Below are 26,902 nucleotides of genomic sequence, written 5' to 3' on the forward strand. Positions count from 1 at the left end.
GGGACCTGGCCCAAAAGCCAGGCATGTGCCCTGACCGAACGGGTGACCATTTGGTTTGCAGGCTTGTGCTCAATCTACTGAGCCACACCAGGCAGGGCAGAGTGCAGAGGATTTTTAAGGCAATGAAAATACTTCATACGATACTATAATGGTAGAGACATGCCATTACACATTTTTCTGAGCCCACTGAGTAACACTGAGAGTGAACCATGATAAAAACTATGGACTTTGGCTTGTAAAGATATATCAATGCAGGCCCGTAAGTTGTAGGAAATATATCATCTGGGGGGGATGCTGATAATGAAGGAGGCTATGCGTGCGTGGGAGCAGTTTGTACATAGAAAATCTATGCAGCTTCCTCCCAATATTGCTGTAAATCTAAACTGCTCTAAAAAAATTAAGTCTTAAAGTACCAAAAAGTGAGATCCTTAGTATAAATGTGACTAGCATAGTTGCTGATTATAATAGATCCAATAGATATACACAATAACTTTTGACCTACTTACAGTTATTCCACATACAAGTTTGTTTTCTTCCCACATCCATTTTTCCATATAAGGATAATATATTTCATTAGGTGCTTCAGGAAATACAAACATCATGCACTTTGTTTCATTAATAGTAACTGAAATCTAACTCGAGTCACATGACTGACTTAAATAAATAACTAACATAAATCTCATTGTGAAGTATCTCTCACTTTTGGGGAGAAGATCCTAACATCACTCCTAATAATAAATGATAGAAACAGCATGTTTGCTCTGAAGAGTAACGATAAAGAAAGAAGGGTCCTACTATCAGACTAGCATGTTTAAAGTGATTAACATTAATACACTAGAGTAAAAATACTCAGCACATTTTATAAGAGAAAATGGCTTGTTGTACTCCTTTGCTCCTTTGTACTTAGTAAATTCTTACTGATCAATTAATTAGGTTTTTATTACTTAGAATACATAATATAACACTCCACATTCTCTTACAAAAAGAAGGCATCATATTAATGTCTATAAAGATAGAAACTATGAGAAAATTCTCTGGACATCATAACAGTGTTCTTAAAGGTCCCTCTAGAGCATATGTCTCTAACCTTACCTGCTATTATTCCCTCCATATGTCTCTGATTGCATCCACTACTAGCCTGGGGCTCACACAGCTCTCAAGATTTTATCTATAATCTGAAATAAAATGGCAGGATAGAACACATTGGAGAAGTTTTCGGTGAACTCTTAGATGGGTTGTTATGAGATGGTGTTGGAGAGGAGCCCAGGTGCCCACACTCTGCCCAGAATCCAGGGTTCTAGCCTGAAGCCTACCTAGGAGAGTAGGATGGACAATGTTGAATGAAGACTCCTCTCCTTTGGGCTCTGTCTTTTTGGTTGAGTAGCATCTCAAATCCTAAATTTGAGCAGTTCCTCTCATTTCTAAGTCTTGTCACTGTGCATGTGAATACTAGATTGAGAAACTCAATGGCCTAGAACCAATACTGAAGTTATTTACTCCAAGTATTCTATCCCTTTAACCTGCTCCAGCTTCCCCTATGCTTTTCTCCAAAAAAGAAAAGCCATTAGGCCCAATCTTATGGTATCAGACATAGGAAAGAAGAAAGGAAGATTCTAAAAAGAAATAACTAACAGAGCAATCATGCCTTCCGGTTCTGTAACCCAGTTAATATTATTGTCCTTAATCTTGACTCTTTATAAAAAGAGATGAAAAATATCTTTTATCTCTACCAATGGCCAAAGGATATTTTTGCTTTTTTAATGGTTGAGGCATTTGAAAAATTTTTAAAAGTCAACATTCTGATACATTAGTAAAGTCACCTGGCTCAGTAAACATTGTAGCTGAAGCATGCCAGGGCTGAGCCACTGCCAACCAAAAAGTCTGTTGGCAGATAAAGCCAGTTCTCAGCAGCTCTGACAGTGTAAAGCAGGAGGCATGTTTGACAAGATGCTGCGTATTAATTTCAAAGGCTTTAGCATCTGTTTAGGTAACACCTGCTGTGGCGAACACTCCCAGGCACACAAAATAGCATCCAAATAAAATATTTAAATCTCCCAACAAAGCCCAACAAGGCTCAAACTCGAAACAAAACTAAATCTTGTCTCTCTAGCAATCATCAGACGTATAACCAAAAACATGTGGGCTATGCCATTGTTTGCTATTCACTGAGTTATAACGTTGTCATGGGTGCCAGGTAAGTTGTAAAGTCTATCAAAATATGTTGTCCCGACTTGGAAAATTTTACTGTGTGTAGAGTCTAGAAGAGTTGAACATGGATCAGAGAGTAACATTTTGTGTTCGATTACTTCATGTTACCATTAGAATTAAAGTATAATTTGTCAGTGAGGAGAGGGGATTGTATCAAATAACAGAAAAGTATGCAGTAGAAGAGGAAGAGCTCGCAGGGTCTTCTAAACAAGCTCTGCTAGATGGGGAGTCCAGTCTCAATGATCGTGGTCACCTGGGAAGAGGGGTAGAAACATGTGTACGTGTGCTTTGGAATTGTGAAGACACACTAACATGCCACTGTGCCACCACATGTTCAAATAATGTAACATGTTCTGAGTCCTTAAATACTGAGAAATGTTTTTAGAATAATTTAATTTGGGGGTGCAGTTTCCTTCGGATAAAAAACTTGTCCTCATCAGCCCAGTCTGGATACCAGTTCTGCTTGACAATTCTAGGACTTACTATAAGTTAACAAATTGACATTTTGATCATGTTGTTCCCTGACTTCCTAAAATATCCAATGCTAACATGTAGAAGAGCCTGTAATATTTTCAGACATTATAATGTATATAACAATGAAAAATACATGTTAAATAAAGGAAACTGAAACAATTAAAATAAACCATTATAATGTGTTAATGGAGCTATGAACAGGGTGCTCAGAAAGCACAGGCACAGTTTAACTAACCCATGGAGTGGGTGTGTGTGTGCAGGGAGCGTCTAACATTGAAGGAACAACAGCATTAACGACTTCTGAAAAAACCCGAGTACACTAAAATTGTAACACTCTTAGTAAAAACCATAAAGGTAAATCATAATCTTGCATTAGATAATGGTTTCTTAGATATGAATCTAAAAGCCCAAGAAACACAAGAAGAAATAGATCAAGTGGATACCATTTGTTATAGCCTGAATTGTGTATCCCCAAATTCATGTGTTTAAATCTTGACTTCCAATGTAATGGTATTTGGAGGTGGGGCCTTGGAGAGAGATTTAAGTTTAGATAAAGTGATAAAGGTGGGGTCTTCATGATGGGATTATTGCCCTTAAAAGTAGAGGAAAAGACACCAGATCTCTCTCTGCCACATGGACAGAATGCAGCACTTCACAAAGCAGTGACATGGGTACACAAGCCCACTTACCAAGAAATCAGCACCTGAAAGAGCACAATCCGTTTGTGCATAGCGGGGAAAGTGACTGAAAGCTGGCCTAGAGCTAAGCAAGCAGCACTGTTCTCTCTCAGACCCTTTTCCTACATATAGTGCCCAAACCCAGCCCCTTGGTTGCCCTGCCCTGGCAAATACCTAAGGTTCTGCCCCTTAAAATGTAACATGCACACTGAGACAAATTAATGTGACCCAAATGAAAGAACAGAGCCAAGTTCCACAAAAAAATACAACTAAGTGATGAAGAGATAGCCAACCTATCAGATGCAGAGTTCAAAACACTGGTAATCAGTGCAGAAAGGAAGAAGGAACTACTACCCTTTGCAACATCATGGATGGAACTGGAAAGCATTATGCTGAGCGAAATAAGCCAGGCAGTGAAAGACAAATACCATATGATATCACCGTTAACAGGAATCTAAACAACAAAACAAACAAGCAAGCAAAATATGACCAATGACACTCAAATACGGAACAGGCTGACAGGGTCCAGAGGGGAGAAGGAAGAGAATCATAGGGGAAAAGGGGATGGACTCGCATGAAGAAGTATAAAGGACACATGGACAATAACTAAGGTGGGGGGTGGAAATGGGAAGGAGGTGGGGAACACTGGGGGGGGCAGGGCTGGGATATAAAACAGAAAACCGTACTTGAACAAGAATTAATTAAAAATAAACATTACAAATAATTTTTAAAAAAACAAACAAAAAAACACAACAAAACACTGGTAATCCGGTTGTTCACAGAAATGGTTGAGCATGGTTGCAAAATAGAGAGAAAAAGTGAAAGCTACGCAAAGTGAAATAAAAAATTATATACAGGGAATCAATGGTAAAAAGAAGGAAATTAGGTACAAACTCAATCACTAACTCTGCATGATGTGGCAGAAGCGAAGGGAACCAGGTTTGCTAACATAATTGTGGTGATAGAAATGTATTGGCCTCAGAAGCTACTGAGGTGGTCCATTCTATCCTAGGACAGTGTAATAAATAAATAAATAAATAAACAAAACAAACAAACAAATAAATATAAATAAAAATAAAAAATAAAAAAAGAAGAGAATCAGGACTCAAATCAACGATTTGGAGCAGAAAGAAGAAATAAACATTCAACCAGAACAGAATGAAGAAATAAGAATTCAAAAAAATAAGGAGAGGCTTAGGGACCTCAGGGACAACTTTAAATATTCCAACATCTGAATCACAGGGGTGCCAGAAGGAGAAGAGGAAAGGCAAGAAATTGAAAACTTATTTGCAAAAATAATGAAGGGGGACTTCCCCAGTCTGGCAAAGGAAATAGACTTCTAGTAAGTCCAGGAAGCTCAGAGAGTCCCAAAGAAGTTGGACCCAAGGAAGTACACACCAAGGCACATCATAATTACATTACCCACGATTAAAGATACGGAGAGAATCTCAAGAGTAGAAAGAGAAAAGGAGTCAATTATCTACAAAGGAGTTCCCAAAAGACTGTTAGCTGATTTCTCCAAAGAAACCTTGCAGGCAAGAAGGAGCTGGAAAGAAGTATTCAAAATCATGAAAGGCAAGGACCTACATCCAAGATTACTCTATCAAGCAAAGCTTTCAGTTAAAATGGAAGGGCAGACAAAGTGCTTCCCACATGAGGTCAAATTCAAGGAGTTTATCATCACCAAGCCCTTATTATATGAAATGCTAAAGGGACTTATATAAGAAAAAGAAGATGAAAAATATTAACAGTGAAAGGACAGCAAACTCACAATCATCAGCAACTGAATCTAAAAACAAAAACAAAACAAACTAAGCAAACAACCAGAATGGGATAGAATCACAGAAATGGAGATCATATGGAGGGTTATCAGCATGGATTGGGAGAAGGGAGAAGGGTGGAAAAGTAACAGGGAATAAGAAGTATAAATGGTAGGGACAAAATAGACAGGAGGAGGTTAAGAATAGTAAGTAAATGGAGAAGCCAAAGAACTTACATGTACAACCCATGGACATGAACTAAGGAGGGGGAATGCTGGTGGGAGGGGGCATAAGGTACAGGGGAATAAAGGGGAGAAAAAATGAGACAGTTGTAATAGTGTAATCAATAAAATATACTTTTTAAAAAGGTAGCAGTGTATAAGCCATGATGAGGACTTGGCATTGGTGACATCCTGAATACAGACTTCCAGCCACCAGAACTGTGAGAAAATAGATCTGGTTAAGCCACTCAGTCTATGGTGTTTTGTTATGAAAACCTAAGATGACTAATACACCATCAAAATGGATAATCTTTGCACTCCAATGATTCAGAAAGCAAAAAGACAACCCATAGAATGAGAGAAAATGTTTCTCAATCATATATCTTATAATAAGAATTTGTTTGTAGACTATGTAAATACCTCTTACAACCAACTAATAAAAAGACAACCCAATTCAAAGTGAGTAAAAGACCTGAATAGATAGTTCTGCAAAGATATGCAAATTACCAATAAGCAAATAAAAATTTTTTCAATATCACTAAGCATCAGGGAAATGACAAATCAAAAGCACAATTTACAATAGCCAAGAGTTGGAAGCAACCTAGGTGCCCGTCAGTAAATGAATGGATCAAAAAACTATGGTACATTTACACAATGGAATTTTATGCTGCAGAAAGAAAGAAGGAGCTCCTACCTTTTGCAACATCATGGATGGAACTGGAAAGCATTATGCTGAGTGAAATAAGCCAGGTGTTGAAGGACAAATACTATATGATCTCACCTTTAACAGGAAGCTAAACAACAAAACTAACAAGCAAGCAAAATATAACCAAAGACACTGAAATAGAGAACACGCTGACAGTGACCAGAGGGGAGAGGGGAGGGAATTTCAGGGGAAATAGGGGAGGGATTTAGAGGAACATATATGAAGGATACATGGACAACAACTGAGGAGGGTGGAAATGGGAGGGAGGGGGGAGCACGGGGGTGGGATGGGATGGGAGTAATAGACAGAAAACTGTACTTGAAAAATAATTAAATAAAAAAATTGGGGAAAAAAGAAATTTAAAAAAATCACAGTGAGATATGACTACATTATGACCTCATTATATGAGGCTCTAATGAAGAAGATAAAGAATGTGCTGGTAAGGACATGGAGAAGCCCCTGCACGGCTGGTGGAAATGGAAAGTGACACAACTGCTTCGAAAAACCATCCTGCAGTGCCTCAAATGGTACAAATAGTTATCATATGATCTAACAATTTCACTGTTAGGAATAAATCCAAGAAAATTGAAAGCATGTCCACACAGAAACTTGTGCATGAGTGTTCATGCAACGTTTTTCCTTAAAGCTACAAAATAGAAACAACCCAAATGTCCAATAATTGAAGAATGGATTAAAAATATGTAGTATATATAATGAAATATTATTCAGAAACAAAAGAACTAAAGTTTTGATACATGCTATAGCCCAGATGAGACTTGAAAATATTATGCTGTTAAAGGAGCCAGTCACAAAGGACCATGTATTATATAATTCCATTCCTATGAACGGGTAAATACGTAGGAATGGAAAGTAATGAGTGGTACCTAGGGTTATTAGGGAAGATAGGGAGATTGGAGGAGGAGACAGTTAAGGGGTATGATATTTCTTTTGGATGAATAAAATGGTATGTGGATGATGGTTCAATAAAGCTGTCTTTAAAAGGCAGCTTGGCCCTGGTTGGTGTGGCTCAGTTGTTTGGAGCATTGTTCTGTAAACCAAAAGGTCACAGGTTCAATTTCCAGTCAGGGCACATTCCTGGGATAGGGGTTCAGTCCCTGGCTGTGGCATGTATGAGAGGCAACTGGTCGATGTCTCTCACATCAATGTTTCTCTCAGCTCTCTCCCTCCCTTCCCTTCTCTCTGGAATCAATGAGTATGTCCTCAAGTAAGAATACATACATACATACATACATACATACATACATACATATTTAAAGGACAGTTTAGTATAGATGCAGCAAGTGTAAGTAATGCTAACTATTGTGGTTTTTGATAAAGGACAATGGGAACCATGGAAATGATTTGAGAAAATGAATGAGATTGTTAACTGTATTGTCCTTGTAAATTCAGCAACCTCAAAGACATTGAAAACTCCAGACTTCTGACTCGGTTAAGCTAAGAGCTGAATTCTGGACCTTGCTAAATTTATCAAGATAGTGCCACCCTGGCATCTGGTCTTCTTGTGGAAGACCAGATTCCTTCAACTTCAACAGCATTTGTTTCTTGTTGCCACAGGAATTTTCATTCCTATTCGCACCATCCTTCCCCCAGCAATAAACTATATTAAAAACAACTCTTTACATAAGAAATATGGCATTTTCCCACTTGCCTTTCCCCCTTCTTCTCCCAGGGCACTTTCTCTGAGTTCTGAGTGTCTTTTCCGTCTGCAGAAGCAGAATTTCAGAACACTCTGATTTCCTGGGACTCATGAAAAATTTATCAAGAAAAGTACTTGTAAGATCACTCACAAATATTCTTAACCTTTTCAACTGTTCATAAGAATTCTGTGAAGACTTATCGAAATTTAGAAAAACTCTTGACTTCCCTCTATCCGATAGATATTTACTCATGTGAAATAAGTCTGTCAATAATGAATTGCTACATAAACATACACATGCATACAACTGCATATAGAATGAAATGTAAAATCAGGTACATAATAGACTGATACTTGCTATTTTATACTGTTTTTCTACAGCTTCATGCAATCAATTACTTGTGTTCCCATTCTATCTTCTTCCCTTTCCTGAGACAACATGAAATAATCACCTTTTCTAAGCAGTCCCATAACATTCCTTGATGTTGCACTTTAAGCAGCAAGTACTTAATAACCCAAAATGGCACCCAACATTAATCCTATTTGCAATCCTGTCATAAATTGTAACTTTTTTGTAATACTTTAAAAAAGTATTGCAAATAGTCCAAGATAAAAACTCTAGTGCTGTCCTGGATGGTGTGGCTCATTTGGTTGGAGTGTCATCCTGTGGTCTAAAGGTTTTGGGTTCAATTTCCTCTCAGGGCACATACCTAGATTGTGGGTTCATTCCCTGGTTTGAGTGCTTACAGGAGGCAACCAATCAATGCTTCTTTCTCAAATTGATTTTTTTCTCTCTCTCTCTTCCTTCTCTACAAAGCAATGAAAAACTCTCCTCGGGTAAGGATCAAAAACAAAAACAAAAACAAACAAAACAACTTCTACTGTAAAAAATTCTTGAAGGCCCTGGCTGGTGTAGCTCAGTGGATTGAGTGCGGGCCTGCGAACCAGAGGATCGCGGTTCGATTCCCAGTCAGGGCACATGCCTGGGTTGCAGGCTGGTTCCCTGCGGGCCAACTCCCAGCAGGGGACGCACGAAAGGCAACCATACATTGATGTTTCTCTCCCTCTCTCCTTCTCCTCTAAAGATAAATAAATAAATAATTAAATCTAAAAAATAAAAAATAAATTCTTGAACTGAAGAACCATGACTTCATCATCACTATTTGTTTACCTGCATAAATTGAATTAAAATGACTGACTGTCTACATTATGCAGAGAAATGAACACAGAGAGCTACTTTATTTGTTGGAGGGTCCATAGCACTCCTTACTCCGTTTTTATTTACTTAAGCTAATATTACTTGGGAAAATGAAACGTAGTTAAGAGTGAATGTATATAATCAGATGTTCTTCCTTCGTGATTTTATCTTTGGTACTAAAATAATTTTTTGAATGATATATTACACTGCAAGAGAAAGAACATAGTCCATTAGTAAGAAAATATTTTACAAAAAAAGTAAAAGAAGATTATAATTTTCAGGGAAGAAAACATTTTCAACACTTCCTTCATGTTGAGTTTTTATATTATCTTTGAAATAACCCTGCATTTAAATACACTAACACCCAGTCCATCTTGAAATAGTTTAATCGCTACGAAATGTATCGTCCTTTGATTAACAGTGTTTTTTAAAAACCATCTCTATTTCAGAAGTAAGCAAAAATCTAATGAGTGTTTCTAAATCTGCTTTTAAGGTATAAAGAAGTTCTAGCTTTCTTCTAGTCAGTCATAAGTTTGCTGATTGTGCTCTGTTGGCTTTGACAAGGTCACTCACAGGATCCCTGGCTTGAGAAGTCAGTGAATGGGACATACAAAAGGTGGACCTGATGGGTTGAAAAATGTTAACAAATGTTGAAATGTGAATTGTTTAGAACAAAATGATACATAATACATAAAAATAAAATGGTCCTTGAAAAGTAATGAGATTTTTAGGTGAGTTAACTCTCATTTCAAATTATTCATGCCACTTTTCCTTTGATTTTTGTTAATCTAGTGTGGCAAACTTCCAGATCCCATGACACAGGTCCCGTGACGCAGAGCTGGAACTTTTCATTTAGCCCAATCTGAGTCTCTGCCTCTAGATGGTAAACTCTGTGAGGGCCAGAACTAAGCACTTCTTGCCTTAGTTACACTGCTAACTGCTCACCCTGGGCCTGTTGTAGAGATTACATTTGTTAAATAAAGGCGATGCTAAATTTACTGTTCACATTTAGCGATGAAAACTTTTTATTGCAGATTAGTAGACATTTTTTAAAGAGAACTAAAATCTTGTTTCTGATTAAACAATTAAGGAATGAATTTTAAAATGTTGTATGTCATTATTTTGAAAGTGTTATTCTTTAAATATTTTGAACTTGATATTATAGGTATTATATTCTAATAAGTGACAGTTTTGAGAGCAGAATTTGCTATCTATTGTTTCTTCTGACTATAGCACAAGACAATTTAGTGATCAAGATTTAAAACAATGATTGCAACATCATACTTAGTTATTTCAGTCTGTGGGAATTCTGTAAGATCTCACTGAAAGAACTTAAGAGAGAAAATATTTTTCCTTCCACTAGGCACTATGAAGAAGGGACTACTATGAGTTTAAATAATTAATAAAAATTTGAACTCCAATCATTTTCAAAGGCACCATTGGGGCACTCCGTGTTTTCTTCCTCAACCTTAACTCAAATTTATATTGATAGCCTTCCTGACATCCTTTCGCTGATAGAAGGTTTCCTTCAGGCCACCCTGTCTCTAAGATGGTTCAGGATTTCTTCAGGGCTTTAGTTCCAACTCTCTTTTTTCTAGGTTCAAGGCCTTGTTTCCTTCCTTGCTCCCAACATACCCCATTGACATTACACCCCAAGTTTCTAGTTCCTGGGATCAGCAGATATTTTCAACATCTTCAAGTCTTCAGAAAACACTATATGGTTTTTCAGTAGCCTATTTGTTGCATTTTATCTTAGTTTTTATACTGGGAAGGCATTTCAGTCTTACATTTTTTCCACATTGGAAAAAAGTAGAAGTTAAAGCCAATAAAATATTTATAGATGTTGAGCACCTATGTTGAATTAACATTATACATGATTCAACTCATCAGGGAAATATCCTTAGGAAATTTGTTTTTTTCTCTGCCAGTCCCCTAGCTTCTGAGACACATGATTAAATATGACATAAAAAATAATGAGTTCATAAAAGATAAACACAAAAAACAAATCTACTTTTATATTACATAAAACATGAACTGTATTTACACTAATCCAGTCAGCTAAAACATTGGCATGTCAACAGTGTAGCGCTTTCTGTTAGTTTGGTCTGAAGAAAGTAAGTGAAAACCTCAGGACCGAGAGGAGATGACAGCCCCCTTCGATGATCTGAAAGACTTTCACTTTGAAGAGCTGCTTCACAGTCAATAGGGAATGATTGGAAGGGAGTCACAAGGCATTTTTATTAAATGATAAGTCCAAATCACATTTATTCGACATTTTAGAAGTGACTGTCAGGAGTCAAAATTGTGCTGGCATCACAAAGGTGGATAAAATAAAGTTCTGCTTGTAGATAGATGATGGAGGAGACAGATCTGTTCCAGATAAACTGTGACATATACTTTATTGTGTCAAAATTTATTCTGTAAAAGTGAAGATAGAATTCTTCTGCAACTCAACTAGGTGTCATGGAAGTTTTAACTTCATTTATTGTTTTAGTGGTATGGAAAAATGGTGCAATCATTTTGGAAAACAGTTTGGCACTTTCTCAAAATGTTAACTATAGTTACAATAAAACCCCCAACTTCCATACATATGCCAGCCAAGTCCATGTCCTTTTTGTAGTCAGATAACGAATCATGTAAAATCCTGAATCTACATAGATATATATACATTCAACCCTATTTTTATTGTTGACATTATTACAGATGTCCCCACTTCCCCTTCCTTTGCCTCCCTCTACCCGGCCCCTGCTCCTTCCCTCTAATCATCTCTACACTATTGTCTGTGCCCATGGGTCACGCATATGTGTTCTTTGGCTAATCCCTTCAACTTTCTTTCATTCAGTCCTCCCCCCACTCTGATAGCTGTCTGTCTGTTCCTTGTATCCATGTCACTGGTTCTATTTTGTTCTTTAGATTCTATACATACATGAGATCACATGGTACTTGTCTTTCTCTGACTGGTTTATTTCACTTAGCAAAAGATACATATAAGTGAACTTTTAATGTATTCAGTGGCTATTCATATTTCACAAAACAAAATTTGATCCTGCCCTTAGGGAGCTTCCCATAGGAATGAAAATCGTGTGAACACACACAGCACCCTAGGTTAAGCTTGAAGAGTCTGGTGCAGAAGGCTGGGTGGGTTTGTCATTGGTCTAGTTACGTAAGGCAGCCAGGTGGCCTCTGGGAAAGGAAGGTAGCACAGTGGCTCAAACTTCCAGCTCCAGAGGTGGAGGTGTTTGAATTCCAGCTCCATCTTTTAGTAGCTGTGTATCCTTGGGAAATTTTCTTTACTTTTTTGTGCTTTACCTTATTCACCTTTTAAAAAAAGATAAATTGCAGAACCAAATGCAGTCTCATGAGGCTGTTGTGAGACTTAGCTAAGTTATTCGTGTAAAGTGCTTAGACAAGTGTAAGTACTTGCTAAGTATTAACTATTTATTAGTATTTATTTTATTATTGGAACAAACACACTTCACATCTTTAGGGGTAGGAAGCTCATGTCACAGGTAATTCTAGGAGTGAGCTGTATGTCCCCAAACCCCACCAACCCATAGATACTCAGATTGTTACATCAAACATCAGCTTGCATGGCTGGTATTTTACATTCATGCCCTCAAGTCCGCTACCAGAATTCTATCATAGTCAACTTCAGTTATTTTTGTTATGGTGAAAGAAACACAGTGGCATTTAGACCTCCTATCACAATAATGACAGGTGTCTGCTGGCCAGGCTGATGTTCAAAGAATCTGGAGGGAAGTGGAGAAAATGAGTCATTTATATAAATTACCATTGCAAACAAAAGATAAAAAATATATACATACTCACAAATCATTTAGAATATGTGTGAGGCTAATAAGTCTCACAATCTGTTTTTATGATTGGTATTTTCATTTTCATTTCCATTTTCCCATTTAAATGGGTGATTTAAAGACATGTAATAGAGTTAAATATTTTGTGAATACACTAATCATTGCTGAGAATTCCAGCATTTATCAAAGAAAAGTTCTTATGTAACAGTACTATACAAAATAAATTAGAGTTTTGAGGTCTTTCACTATATTTCCCCGTAGTTTTGTTATTTGAGGTTTAAAAATAAGTGCATTTGGAGAACAGAGTCAGACAAATGTGAAATATTTGTGGCACACGGAGGGTATGACCCTAACGAAATCAGAAGCCACTTCAACTTAAGTAGCAAATGAGTGCATGCACCGTGTCACCTGTTTCCTCCCACTGCCACTACTTACAGTCCTCACCATGTGCCCTTTTGTCATCACAGGGTAGGGACTTAAAGATCTTGTGCCACATACCTGCCCCATAATAACTGGGAATTTCCCTGAAGTTACCACCAACACGTAAAACTTAAAAACACAAATTAAGAGTGATAGAGCCAGTAACACAAAGATTTCTCCTTGTCTTCCTATCAAAATATCCAATGGATTGTCGTGCTTTGTCATTCTATATTTTTGCTATCTTTTGTATCTGTGGATGCCCTTGTTCACTACTATTGTCTTAGTTAGGATTTTTTGCCAGACTTATCAACTTTTCCTGCACCCAGTACCTTTTCCCTCCACATCACACCCAAGTGATCTTTCAAAAGCACATCTATCACCCTGTAGCTCCTCTACTTAAAATCTCTGTGTGACCTGGCTCTTCATGCCATTTGAGTGAGTGCTGCCAGTCACGCCAAAGCCCCACCGCCTTACGGTGTCTTCTGAAGGGACCATGATCTCTGATGTTGCACAGTGTTTTTTCTCTGCTCTGGCTGCTCTTGCTTGCCTTCTTTATACCTGGAAAACTGCTTCTCATTCTCTAACTCTTAAAGGGCATATCTTCTGTTCCAAGAAGCCTATCTTCTGCAGAAAAGATTCGGAAATCTGTTCTGAGGTTCCCCATCGACTAGAGTTATCCATTCATGGTGCTGTATTATTTGTGCAGTTGTTTGAAGACCCACACAAGACCGCAGGACTCTACAGAACAAGAATTGCACTCCTCTTTATGTGGGTGTCCTTCTCACAATAAGGTATCTACGCAGAGTGGGATCTCAGTGTGTTTGAATGAACAAATTACCTAATAAAACAGAGATATACAATTGAGCACAGCACAACGATTCTAATTCAGAAAATTCACAAATTCCGAAAATTCTGACTTTTTGTAGATGTTAATTCTTACCTGGGCATATTGCTTTGTAGGATATTTCTAGAAATGCAATCCACTAAAAATTGTAAATGCAAGCTTAGCATAAGCATACACACCTGCCTCAGTGGACGTTCATAATGGCCAAATAGAAAGAAAATGCATTCAGGCTCTCAGCATCATTCTTTTCCATGGTAGTCTCTACCACCATTTGCCATCACTAATGCTTCTAAATGAGCAACATGCTATTTCTTTGAAATTGGGTGCTTGTGTCTGAGAAAATGAAAAAGTAAGAGCACTAAATGTACTTAGAGGTTTGCTGAAGTTTATATATTTAGATCTGAAAAGAATTCAGCTACCTAAGAATTCAGCTACCTAAGAATTCACAGCTACCTAAATAAGCACCTGTGCTCTTTTTACACAGTGATCAGAGCAGGTCACCAGTGCCCAGCTTTTTTCGGATCACATATACTGTTCACCATATTCTCAGTGTATTTTAATTTGGTAACACTGAGAGTTATAAAACGTACAAACTGTAGTAAAGGGCATTGCTAATTAATCAGGTAGTTCATGAATTTTCAGGTATTCAAAGTGTTAAAGTATTAGAGGAAAAATTTTAAAATGGTTCTCTAGTAGCTGAGTACTTTAATAATAACATATAGAAAAATCATTAATATAATAAAATATTTATAACATAATTATTTTTAAAGTATTTTACAGAATATTCTGGAGTTCTGTTTATTTGGATGCTTGCATTTATAAATGTTTCAAATTGCCAGTTTAAAGCAATCAAAGTAACACAGAGAAAAAGAATTACTTTTGATCACTGACCAGAAGGAACAAAAAAAAAACCTTTTAAAATTATTTTTAAAATTTTCTCTTAAATAGTCATTATACTCAATTATCACTTAATCATGAAAAAACAATTTCAAACCTGTTTTTGACAAATGCTTAATTTTCACATAATTTCAAAAAATTCAACTGTTAGTATTACTCCCTAGAGAGCTTTTTGTGTGAAAGAGTTTCTATAAGCATAATCTTAAAGACTTTATAGTATTTAAGCTACATATAAGAACTGGAAAAAAGCACCCTATATTCTTTGAATTTTACCTATGCATCATATTTAACAATTCAAAACATTGCACAAGTGGAGGCTGACAAAAATGTCTAACTCTTGCCCTGGCTGGTGTAGGTCAGTGGATTGGGCACAGGCCTGTAAACCACACAATCGCGGTTCGATTCCCAGTCAGGGCACATGCCTGGGTTGCAGGCCAGTTCCCAGCAGGGGACTCATGAGAGGCAACCATACATTGATGTTTCTCTCCTTCTCTCCTTCCCTTCCCCTCTGAAGTTAAATAAATAAAACCTTTTAAAAAATGTCTAACTCTTATTGTGTAACTTCCTATTGATATGCTACCCATCTTTCAAGATTCATTTTGTTTTTCACCACTATAGAAAAGGGTACTCAGGTATTCTCCGGTTAGAAATAAATAACCTCTCTCTTTCTTTCATCTATCAATTTATTGATTTATTATCTGTGTCATATCACTTATTTTCACTTATTATTTCAGTCTTTCTCTTGTACATATGCCCAGGTTCCCCATGATAAGATCTTCCCCTTAAAAGACCAAATATTCATCTTGGTATCATGAATAAACACCTTAGCAATATTGAGCACATGGGAAATGCTTTAAAAATTCATGTTAAATTAAAGTAATTATGTAGTTTGGAAATACCCAATTCAAACTTACAATGTCTACTAATTCATAGATGGCTCTACCCAGGGAATTTTGGCAGCTATAAGGTACAAAATTCAGAAAATTCTGACTTTTTGTAGATGTTAAATTCTTACCTGGGCATATTGCTTTGTAGGATATTTCTAGAAATTGTAAATGCAATTGCACTAAAAATTGTAAATGCAAGCTTAGCATAAGCATACACACTTGCCTCAGTGGAAGTTCATAATGGCCAAATAGAAAGAAAATGCATTCAGGCTCTCAGCATCATTCTTTTCCATGGTAGTCTCTACCACCATTTGCCATCACTAATGCTTCTAAATGAGCAACATGCTATTTCTTTGAAATTGGGTGCTTGTGTCTGAGAAAATGAAAAAGTAAGAGCACTAAATGTACTTAGAGGTTGGCTGAAGTTTGTATATTTAGATCTGAAAAGAATTCTGGGTGTCAAATTCACATTCATCAAATATAAGTAAAAGTTGTTAAGTAGCTTTGACTATGCAAGGGAAAAAACAACAACAGAAGTTATTTCAGACCTCCAACGTTTCCACACTGTCAGATTCTCTACTCCAGGGCCCCCCTCTGCCTCTCTCACGTGCCATTTCCCTCCGTCTTGCCCCACTTGGTTCTCATTTTGCCCAGCTGCTTCTGGCAGGTAGGCAGTTGATTCTACATGCGCCATTCATTTCCCTCATGTTGAACATTCTCAGTCATTCAACTTTCTTTGAAGCATACATCCTCTACTAAGTATCCTTCAGTGAAAGAATATGACACCTTACTTTTGTACTGGAGGCCATGACCTGACTCCATTTCTTCAAGGCCTCTCTCCTTATTTCTGGCCTCATATCCTGACATTCCCTGTCAGGGGCGTAATATCCCTTCTACCAGTTCCTGTACAGCACTAAACTCTCACCTACAGGTGGACTTCGCGTTTGCTTTTCACTACGCCAGCCATGCTCTCTCCTCTTCAACACCATCTCCCGAGAGAGGCCTTCCCTTATTGTTCTTTGTAAGTTACCTTTCTGCAACCCCTTCTTTCCAGTTACTAGCTCTTTCCATTCGATCATGCTTCAGGAAAAGTAACTTCTGATCACTGCTTTTTCCGAAAAGCAGTGATTAACCATTACTTTTTTTCCCCTAATCCCCACTCTACTGAAATAATTTTTAATCCAGCTTTCCACACTCAGTTTTATGTTTAATTCATCTTACAGTTAGAATGCCACTTATTCCAGTGCCTTGTTTGGGCATTTCATTCCTCCACTCCCTCCCCCCAATATGTCACCTGAACATTTGAAAAATACCCCTGCTTAGAGATTAAAAAAGAAAAGTCCTTAACCCTTTCTTCAAGGTCAGCATGTGCTAGCCTCCCCCCGTAGCCCTAAGCCATCACTTCCCATACTCCTTTGAAAAGAGTGCTCTGCCTCAGGGTAAAAAAAGCAAGTTTACATGCAGTCCCTCCTGTTCAATTTAGTTTCACACTGGTTCTCTTGCCTGGATCATTCACTTATTTACCTTCCTACATCCTAAACACTATGTGTGTTTGTTTGTTTGAGGTTTAGGTCGAATCTCTATTCTTCACTGAACACTTCTCCAGCTGTCCAGAATTTAAAGAGTCTGTTTTTCTTCCTATCTAAGATGAAAGAGTTTTGTGTTCCTGATTATAAAGACAGTTTAAGATTGTCTTACAAATTGTCTTAGGAAAAGAAGTATCATGTAGTATGTTGTTTATGTTTGATATAATAAAATCTGCAAAAAAAGAAAATCTATCAATTGTCTATTTTTTTCAAAAATTCATCACATTCATTCTTGCACTTAATTCACTCAAAAACACTGACAGGTTTCCTACTAAGAGGAACAATGGCTTTGCCAGAAAATAGAAATATAAGAGCAGACCTTCTTCAGTCAAAACTGACAACAACCTGTGCCTTTACGAAGCTGGAAGACATATTAATAAAAAAAGATAAATAAACACATAAGGAATATAACAAGTGGTGGTACGTGCTAAGGAACAAAACCGAATGGGAGACCAGAGCTGCAGTTCCAATAGGCTGGGCAGAAAACACTGGAGGAAAGTGTAGCATTTCACTAAAGGCCTGGAGGGAGTGGGAGGGCAATACAGTGGTGGGTGGAATGCTTTTCATATGATGGAAGGGGGAGTGTTTTGAGCAGAGTGATCAAGGAAAAGAACACCAGACCCTAGAGGTAACTCCAGACTCAAGTGAGGGACTTTCTATAGCCCACTGGGAGACTCGTCTATTTGGAAGCAATTAGGAGATTCTGATCAGAAAAGAGACGTGACCTGTTTTCCGGGTTACTACAATCCTTTCAGCAGCTACTTGAGAGATAGGCTGAAATGAGGCAAAAGAAGAGGGAGATCAGAGAAAGGATTGTTGCAAAAATCTGGGGGGAGATAATGGTGACTTGAGCCAGAGTGCTAGCCATGGAAGGGATTGAACTAGCCAGATTTATTTACATATATATGAATGACAAAGCCAACGGGGTATGTTGAATAATTTATGTCAGTGTGAGAAAAACATGATGGCCACTGATTCAGAGAATTTTATATAAAGCAACTAGAAGAAAGTGATAGAAATTGAGGAAATTACGAGAAGAGCAGGTTTGGAGCAGAGCACGAGACGTCAGGATGTCTGTTTTCAATGTGTTAAATGAATTGAGTTGCCTATTTGAAAACTAAGTTAAGATGTATTTTTGAAGTCTGAAATTTAGCGGAGGGGGGATCTAAGTTGAAGACATTAATTTGGGAGTCATTAGTTATAATATGGTACTTAAATCGATAATCCAGCCAAGATTACCAAAGGTACGAGACAGAATGAATATAAAAAGAAGAGATCCACAGAATGAAACTGCTGCATTCCTCAATGTTTGGGTGTTGGAGAAAAAAGGAGAGAACTAATGAAAGAAACTGAGAGACAGTGGGCAGAGAGGAGGGAGAAAAAGCAGAGGAACGTACTGCTAGAAGGCTGGAACATGTGGTAAGGAAGGACTCATCAGCTTTGAAGACTGAAAATCACTGGATTTGCCAACACAGAGGGCTCCAACATCCTTTATATTACGTGTCGCTGGAGAGTTGGGGGGCAGAGCCTGAAAGAGGTAGAGGCTAGAAATTGGAGGAAATCAGCATTCACAATTTTTTAGTCATTTTTGCTGTAAAGGAATTGGGGTGTGGGATGTAACTAGAAGCACAAGTGGAATTAATGGGGGTTTATCATACACTGTTATTAACATCAGAAAATAACAAAATTTTGAATATGGATGGAAAAGACTTACTAGAAGAGGGAAAGTAATCAAAGAGAAAGAAGAATCGTTAAAACTCTGTCTCTTAGCAGGAGAGAAGGGAGCCATGGGAGGAGCTGGCCTGGGGAGGGGGCGGCGCCAGTTTTTCCGCAGAGGAGATAGAGCGTTCACCATAACGCACAAGCCCGCGAGGGGACGGGATGTGGGGGATTTGGTTGTCTCAGTTGGAGTAAGCAGCAGAGTCAACAGCCGAATACGGGGAAGAAGATTTGGAAATTTGAAAGGAATTGGAGGTGTGAAACTGGTGCTTCAAACATATCTGTTCAGTTATCCAAGATATTTAAGGAATGTAACTCCTCACACATTTTAAAAATGAAATATGAAATTTGTTATTGGAAATACACACATAATTTTAATAGGTTGTAAATTTGGGCATATTAAAATATAACTGTTAACATCACTGTTTTAAACAGATCACATTGAATCATAGTAGCCTTGCAATTTTATACTCATTATCTACTAAATCATAGAAAAATTCTTAAGACAGATATTTAAAAGTTTTGCTCTGTTTAATTGTATTTTTGCCTTGGCTGGTGTGGCTCGGTGGACTGAGTGCTGGCCTGAGTGCAAACCAAATGTCACAGGTTTGATTCCCAGTCAGGGCACACACCTGGGTTGCGGCCCAGGTTCCCCAGCTGGAGCTTGCAAGAAGCAACCAATTGCTGCATCTCTCACATGCTGATGTTTTTCTCCCTCTCTTTCTCCCTCCTTTCCCCTCTCTCCAAAAAGTAAATAAATAGAATCTTTAAAAATTTGTATTTCCATTTTATCTCTCAACCACATGAAATGCATTTTTAAGCTGCAAGTCATTAATGGACCACCTAATGTGTTTGTCTGCAAAAAATATATTTAAGTAAATTCAAGTGTGTAATATTGTAAGTCTCCAGTTTTTGAATTTTGCTTCTGGCTTGAATTCTCATGAATTGCTACTAGTAAAATACTAAAATGTTATTGACTAATTTTTGTTACTCAGAGTATTAAATAAAAACAACATACATATATTACAAAGTTTGATGTTTAATTATAAAATGTAGAAGTTAGCCCTGGCTTGCGTAGCTCAGTGGATTGAGCATGGGCCTGCGAGCTAAGGGATCATGGTTCGATTCCCAGTCAGGGCACATGCCTGGGTTGCAGGCCAGTTTCCAGCAGGGGACACACAAGAGGCAACCACACATTGGTATTTCTCTACCTCTCTCCTTCCCTTCCCCTCTAAAGATAAATGAATAAAATCTTAAAAGAAATATAGAAGGTATATTTTATTGGCAGTGCCTAGGGAAATGAAAAGGACATTATGACTTGACTAAGGGATACTCCCCAGATGTCAGTTCTGTGTTTTGTCTTCTCGTTTGGTGCTGCAGGAGTTTTTATAACAGAGTGATGTACCATGGAAAATACTGAAATAAACAAAAGTGATACAGCTCTCCCTTGCTTTGTTTTTCCTCCTTGCTTTCTCTCTTTATTCTTTCTTTCTTGTATATAAGTAGAGAGGTATGTGTTTGTAGAGTAAGTTGTGATAAAGGATAATAAACTTGATTTTTTAATAGACAAATTACTTGTAGAAAGGGAGTTCATGGAAAACCCATTCATAGATCAATGTACAATCCTTGATTAATTTCTGGATAGAATAAAAATAAATGAAAAATAATAATCTTTTGGGGATAATTGGAGGAGACTGAGTATGGACTATTTGTGAGATAATACTATTATATCATGAATTGTCTTGGGTATGGGAATAGTATTGTCATAATAAGAGAAAGTCTTGATTTTTGCAAGAGACACACTAAATCTTTTGGGGTGAGACACCATGTTATCTGCCACTTATTTTTCAGATAAAAATTGGGAGAAAGAAATAGATGAAGCAAATCATAAATACAGATGAAAGAAAATTTGATAACAATAAACTTTTACTCTGCACACTTTGTCAGCTTTTATACACATGGTCAGAGTTCAATATTTCTAGCTTATAACCCTCTGATATAGGATGAGATAATTCAACATTTAAGAATAAAACCAAAGGGAATATGCTGAAAAAAAATCCATGTGTGTTTATACTAGTAAGACTAGAAGGTTAATTTACTATATGGAAAGGGAGTCATCTTTGAGGTATAAAAATAAATCTGAGAAGGTGGATCTCTAATGTCATGTATCACAGCTTACTGTTTTTCTTAACTATGATGTGCCTCAGAGCAAATGGATCTTAAACTGGCTTTACCCCTACTAAAGCTCCACTCCCTGCTGAGTGGAGTTACAGATGATTTTTTTAAATTCAACAATCAGTAACACAAATTTGTCATAACTAGTAGGTGTGAATCATACAGTTCAAAATATATGTCCCTACCCGTGCTTACTTCCGCACCCTGTGGGTGGTTTGGCAGTGGTTCCGCTTCCCTTTGTTCACCAACACAGTGTGACTACAAAAATAATCCTCTTAGAGACTATTCTTTGTGAGGAATAAAAATGAGAACTGAAGAAATTGCACCAAGACCACACTTTTAGGTCATTTCATGATTATTTTTGGCTCAACAATATTGAAAATTAAAAATTAAAAATGAGATGCCTTTGAATTCCTAGATGAGACCAGTGACTTAATATCTGTTCTTCTCAAGATTATTTGTAAGTTAATCTTTGTATTAATTTTCTCTTTATTAGAGTACAGGTTTTCTCATATACGTTTGGAATGCATTACCTAACAAAACATAATAGAGATGAACTATAAAAAGTGTCTTCTCTCTTCCCTCATGTTGGCCTTGCATCTAAATAATTTCCTATGTCTCATAGTTAGGTGCTTTTTTGGTGCTCTTAAAAACTACCTAAAGTTCTAGTTCTAGAGTTGTCTTCACCTTCCACCAACAGAGGTCAATTTCCTTTCTCCTCGATTTTTGCTTTCTTAGGCTCCTCCATAAAAATGGTTTGGGAAAAAGACGAGGAGAAGGGCACAGTGTCCCAACTACTGATAAAGCAAACAAACAAAAAATACTAATGGTTGCGGTTCTCACAAAGTCATGAAAAGTAGGCATGAGTCTTGAGAGCACACTGTGTTACGGGACATAGAGAATTTCTTAAATTTAGTTTAAGATAGTATTAGACTGACAGAGGAGTTACAGAGATAGTACAAAGATTTCCCATATACCCTTCATGAGTTCCACCTTCTGTTAGCATCTGACATAACCACAGAACATTTATGAAAACTAAGACCATTATACTAAGTGAAATAAGTCAGGTGGTGAGTGACAAATACCATATGATCTCAGCTTTAACCGGAACCTAATCATCAAAACAAACAAGCAAGCAAAATATAGCCAGAGACATTGAAATTAAGATCAATCTGACAGTAGCCAGAGGGGAGGTGGGAGCAGATAATGGGGGAAGGGTTTTCAGAACAACTATAAAGGACACATGGACAAAACCAAGGAGGCGGTGGAAGCAGGGGAGGGGAGTGAGGATGACTGGGGCTGGAGGGAGTGTTGAGGGGATAAATGCAGACAACTGTAATTGAACAATAAAATAATTAAAAAGAAATTAGCATTGGTGCAAAACTATTAACTAAACCATTCGCACTTCCCAAGTTTTTCCACTAATATTCTTATTCTGTCACAGTATCTAATCCAAGATACCATCAGCCTGTGTTGTAGTCAGTTATCATGTCTTCTTAGTCTTCTATAATCTGTGACAGTTTCTCAGTCTTCCATGACCTTGATATTTTTGAGAAATACTGGTCACAAAGTTTATAGAGTCATCCTCAGTTTGGGTTGATTTGACATTTTCCCATGATTACACGGAGTTTGTAAGTTTTGAGCAAATATGCCACAGAAGTAATGTGCCCTTCTTTTTGTGCCCTCTCAGGAGATTCGGGTCATAGGTATTTAAAAATGCAACCTTGCTCTGGAGGAAAGGAAAGGAAAGAAAAATAGTGCCAATCAAGCCATGAAAGAAAATTATGAACCTCGTCCTCTGCTGGCATTTTTGGCTGTTGGCCATAAGCCAACATTACAAGCTCACTGGTAGGGGCTGCAAGAACGCCATTATTTCTGCTACATCAACCACTGCCAGTTCTGCCCCCTGAAGTGAACTCATGGAACGTTCTCCCTGCCTGGACACACATCCTGCCTCTGAACCATGCCTTCGTGCTGCCTCTTCAAAGGTACACCATTCTGCCTCTGCTCTTTATCTCCGTTATCAACAACTATGACAACTAGCAGGAGCCCTTGTTTGTTCTTTTTTTTTTCCTTTTGTTCCACCCAACAACTGCTGAAGACCTCAAAGAAAAGCCATTAACTCTCATCCTCTCTTTCACGGTTCTCTCTCTCCTCTCTTTAATTTTATACTTGATCAGAGAGTCTCAGTTTAACTCATCTCCCAAGGGAGTCCATACTCTCCTCAGTTCATTCTTACCTTGGAAACAGAGTTTCATCTAATAGTAATGATATTTTTGAGGAACAGGGAAAAGGGGGGAAAGGAAGACAAATCACCCTTTTTATAACAGACTTTCCATTTCCATTTATATTAAATTTACATTTCCCTTAACTCTGAGAAGCCTGTGAGGCAAATATTAACATCCTTATTTTATAGTGAGGAGAGTGGAGTCTAGTATGATTTTAAAAGCTCTTTAAAGTCAGCCAGGTAGCAAGGGGTGACGACAGGGGTAAAGGCATTGAGTTGTAGCATGCCCCTTTCTCCCTCACCTGGAGGTAGAAATCACATGCTTTCTGAGTGTGTGGTTCTAAAACACACACTTTTCCTGATATCACCAATCACATCCAACCCTGTTCTCGTTCTCCTGCCAAGGGAGTAGATCCCTTGGTAACTGCCCTGAGATCGTTGGTATGTGTGTTTCTCTGACCCCTTTTTGAAAGTCAGAAATGATGTGAACATTAAGATCCCCAGCACACAGGGTTTCAAAAAATACTACTCAATACTATTCAGTTGTGTACAAATTGGACCCCGTTAGAGGTTGGGAAGCCTTTCACATGGCTAGTCCTACGTCAGTACAAATGAGTAGTTAGAGGTCATGTATGTAAACTTGAAGTGAAATCAAAACTTGTTTCTCTATTTCTGATCCCATATGGTTCCATGACTCACACTCAACAATAACTAAGCATTCCTTGTAGGAATGTAGCAAAATTAGAAACTAAACAAAAGACTCTGACCTTTACCCTTGGCTTTAAGGTTATATGTTCAAAGTTATTTGAACATATAACCCTTTAAGGTTATATGTTCAAAGATCCTCAACTTACAGAAGAAATTTCTCTGTGCCCAACACTTTAGGGCTCCCTATTAAAAAGTGAGAGGTCCAGCTGATAACATCACTCAGATGGAAGTCTGGGCAGTGCAGCACTTCCTGGAAAAGCCTTTCCATCCCACAGGAGACTCCACACCTAAGCGCCTATTTGACTATCTCCCCCCCGGATACCACTCTTCCAATACCCTGCACCCCTGTTTCAGCTGGGGCGTGACAGGGGCCCTTACACCAAGGACATGATCCTCCTACACGACTGACTTCAGCCAACTCAACTGTGACCAGTCCTTCAAGGCAAGGAGTCATCTGTGGTTGTCATTAGACATACTCATAAATATCCCAGGTCTCTGTTCCTTTCTGCACATACCAACATGAATTTTCTTTCTCACTTTGGAGTTTAGCTGTAGCCATGTTCAAATGCTAATTCTTCCCTTTGCTAGTTGTGTGACCTAAACCTAAGCTTCCTGGTCAGTCAGTGAGGAAACATACTTAATTCAGAGGGCTGCTGTGAAGTTTAAGTGGGCATATAAAACATTTAGAACAGATACTCGCAGGATTTTCTTTTCATGTGCCTTCTCTCACTACTGCAAACAGAATCAGTCTTTCTAGTTCCTTTCCACTCTCGGGGCATACAGCTTACAGACAGATTTAGGAAACAAATATTCACGTAGAATAACAGTTGATTCTAACCAATTGTTCTTTGCCACCATAGTGGAAAAGGGTGGACAAGGGGTATTTCTTATAAATGTTTGTGTTCCCAGTTACTGGCACAGCTTAAGAACATAGTATACAACAAAATGTGTATTAATTAAGTGACTAGAATGAACGAATGCATGAATGAATGAATGACTTATGGCCTTCACCTAGAAACTTAAATTAATCTTCAAAATCCATTTTATTTGCTTCCTCACTTAGCTCTGTGACATTTTTCTTGATTCCACCAGATACCTTTACTGGCTTCCCTCTTGCAATACATGAAACCACCTATCTGTCTGTCAACTATTTATTTATCTATACACTATCAATCTACTTAAAATAGATAACATTGCAAACATAGTGTTTGCTCCCCTAGCCTGTAAATAATTAAACTAAGATAAAAGCAGCAACAGAAGAACTACCATTATTTACTGAGTCCTTATTACACGCCCAGCTCTCCGCTAAGAATTTCATATAATTATTTTATTTAACCTTCCTTCAGTCCTATGAAACAGATACTGCAATCACCATTTACACTTGAGGAGCTGACATTTTAAAAGATTAAATTACTCAGTGTCATAAAGCTCGCAAGAAATGCCTAGAATTCTCTTTCCTCTTGTTAGGTGTTAGCAGAGAATTGGCCACAAGCCTGACCTCCAAACCACTGCAGTACACGCCCTCCCTGTCTAATGTGCCCCGGACCATCGGCCCCTGGCCAGCCATGGCTTGTACTCAAGTGCTTGGAACACAATGAGCATTCTGTAAGTTTTATTGAATTTTAATTAAATAAAATCCATGAGCTTTTATTAATTTTGAGTTCATTTGCACCTTCTACACAGATTCCTAGATACTGCAGATTGGAAAGCTTTCAGGTCAAAGATTGCAATTCCCAAACGCTGCTACTTTGGGCACAAAGCATTCAGTATCTTGTCAATCTAACAACATGCCTCCACTGATGCATAATAGAAGCTGCTCAATTTCTATTTTAAAAAATACCATAAATTCTTTTTACATGACATTTTAAATTAACATAATCAGATTGTATGTTACTAGTGTATTATGTTATATGAAATAACATTTAGATTGTCAAATCCTCATTAATTCATTTGTGCTAATGATTGTTCACATCTCAACCTGTTTATGAGTCATCATCATATCCTGGAACCCTGGGATTTTGTGAATTGTATCTGTTTATTGGACCCTGATTTCTCAACTGCTGTTTTTGTTTGTCTATGGCTTTAACTCTTGTGTTCCTGAACTCTGCTCCTTATAATCAGATTAGCATAGATAAAGCTGCCTCAGGGAAGAGGTCAAAGCCATTGCTAATAATAGTAGTTGCCCTACTTCAGTCTATTTTCAACACAGTAGCCAGGAGATCTTGTTCACACCAAAGGCAGACCAGCACCACCACCCCCTCACGATCCTCCAGTTGCTTCCTACCTCACTCACAGTAAAAGCTAGTCATTGTGCCTACAATGTCTCACAATTGTCTGCACTGATTTCACGAATGATTATTTTTATTCTAATACAGTCTTTTGTAGCAGAATTGTATTCTTTGCTCAAACATGCCAGGATACTTACACCTCAGGGCCCTTTCACTTGCTATTTTCTTCTTTTCCCAGACAGTTGCCCCCTCATCTCAGTCAAATCTTCATCTAAATGCCCCCTTTCATCAAGGTGTTCTCTGACCCCCTTACTTCAATCTGCAATACCCCTGCTTAATCATTATCTAACAAATTGTGTATTTGCTTAACTGTTTCATTTATTATCTATTCCCTCTGACCACTGTATGCTCCATGACACAGGCATGTTACTCTGTTTTGAGCATTGTTACACAATATTAGGAGACCTAGAGACCTACCTGGCACCTAATTGTTTCTCA

The 26,902-nt window shown here is 37.8% G+C and overlaps 1 protein-coding gene and 1 non-coding gene across 16 annotated transcripts in view; one reads left to right on the forward strand and one right to left on the reverse strand.

Moving 5' to 3' along the window:
- Positions 1-26,902, reverse strand: part of PPFIA2 (PPFI scaffold protein A2) — a 472,168-nt gene that overhangs the window by 208,078 nt on the left and 237,188 nt on the right. The gene's annotated exons all lie outside the window — the stretch shown is intronic.
- LOC119000671 (small nucleolar RNA SNORA66) lies at positions 4,246-4,378 on the forward strand. Its single transcript, XR_005069375.1, has one exon. It is a non-coding gene; the product is annotated as a small nucleolar RNA SNORA66 (small nucleolar RNA).

This window comes from Sturnira hondurensis, unplaced genomic scaffold, assembly GCF_014824575.4.
Source record: "Sturnira hondurensis isolate 20B ecotype Veracruz unplaced genomic scaffold, ASM1482457v3 Scaffold0016135, whole genome shotgun sequence".
In the NCBI taxonomy this organism is placed as follows: Eukaryota; Metazoa; Chordata; class Mammalia; order Chiroptera; family Phyllostomidae; genus Sturnira; species Sturnira hondurensis.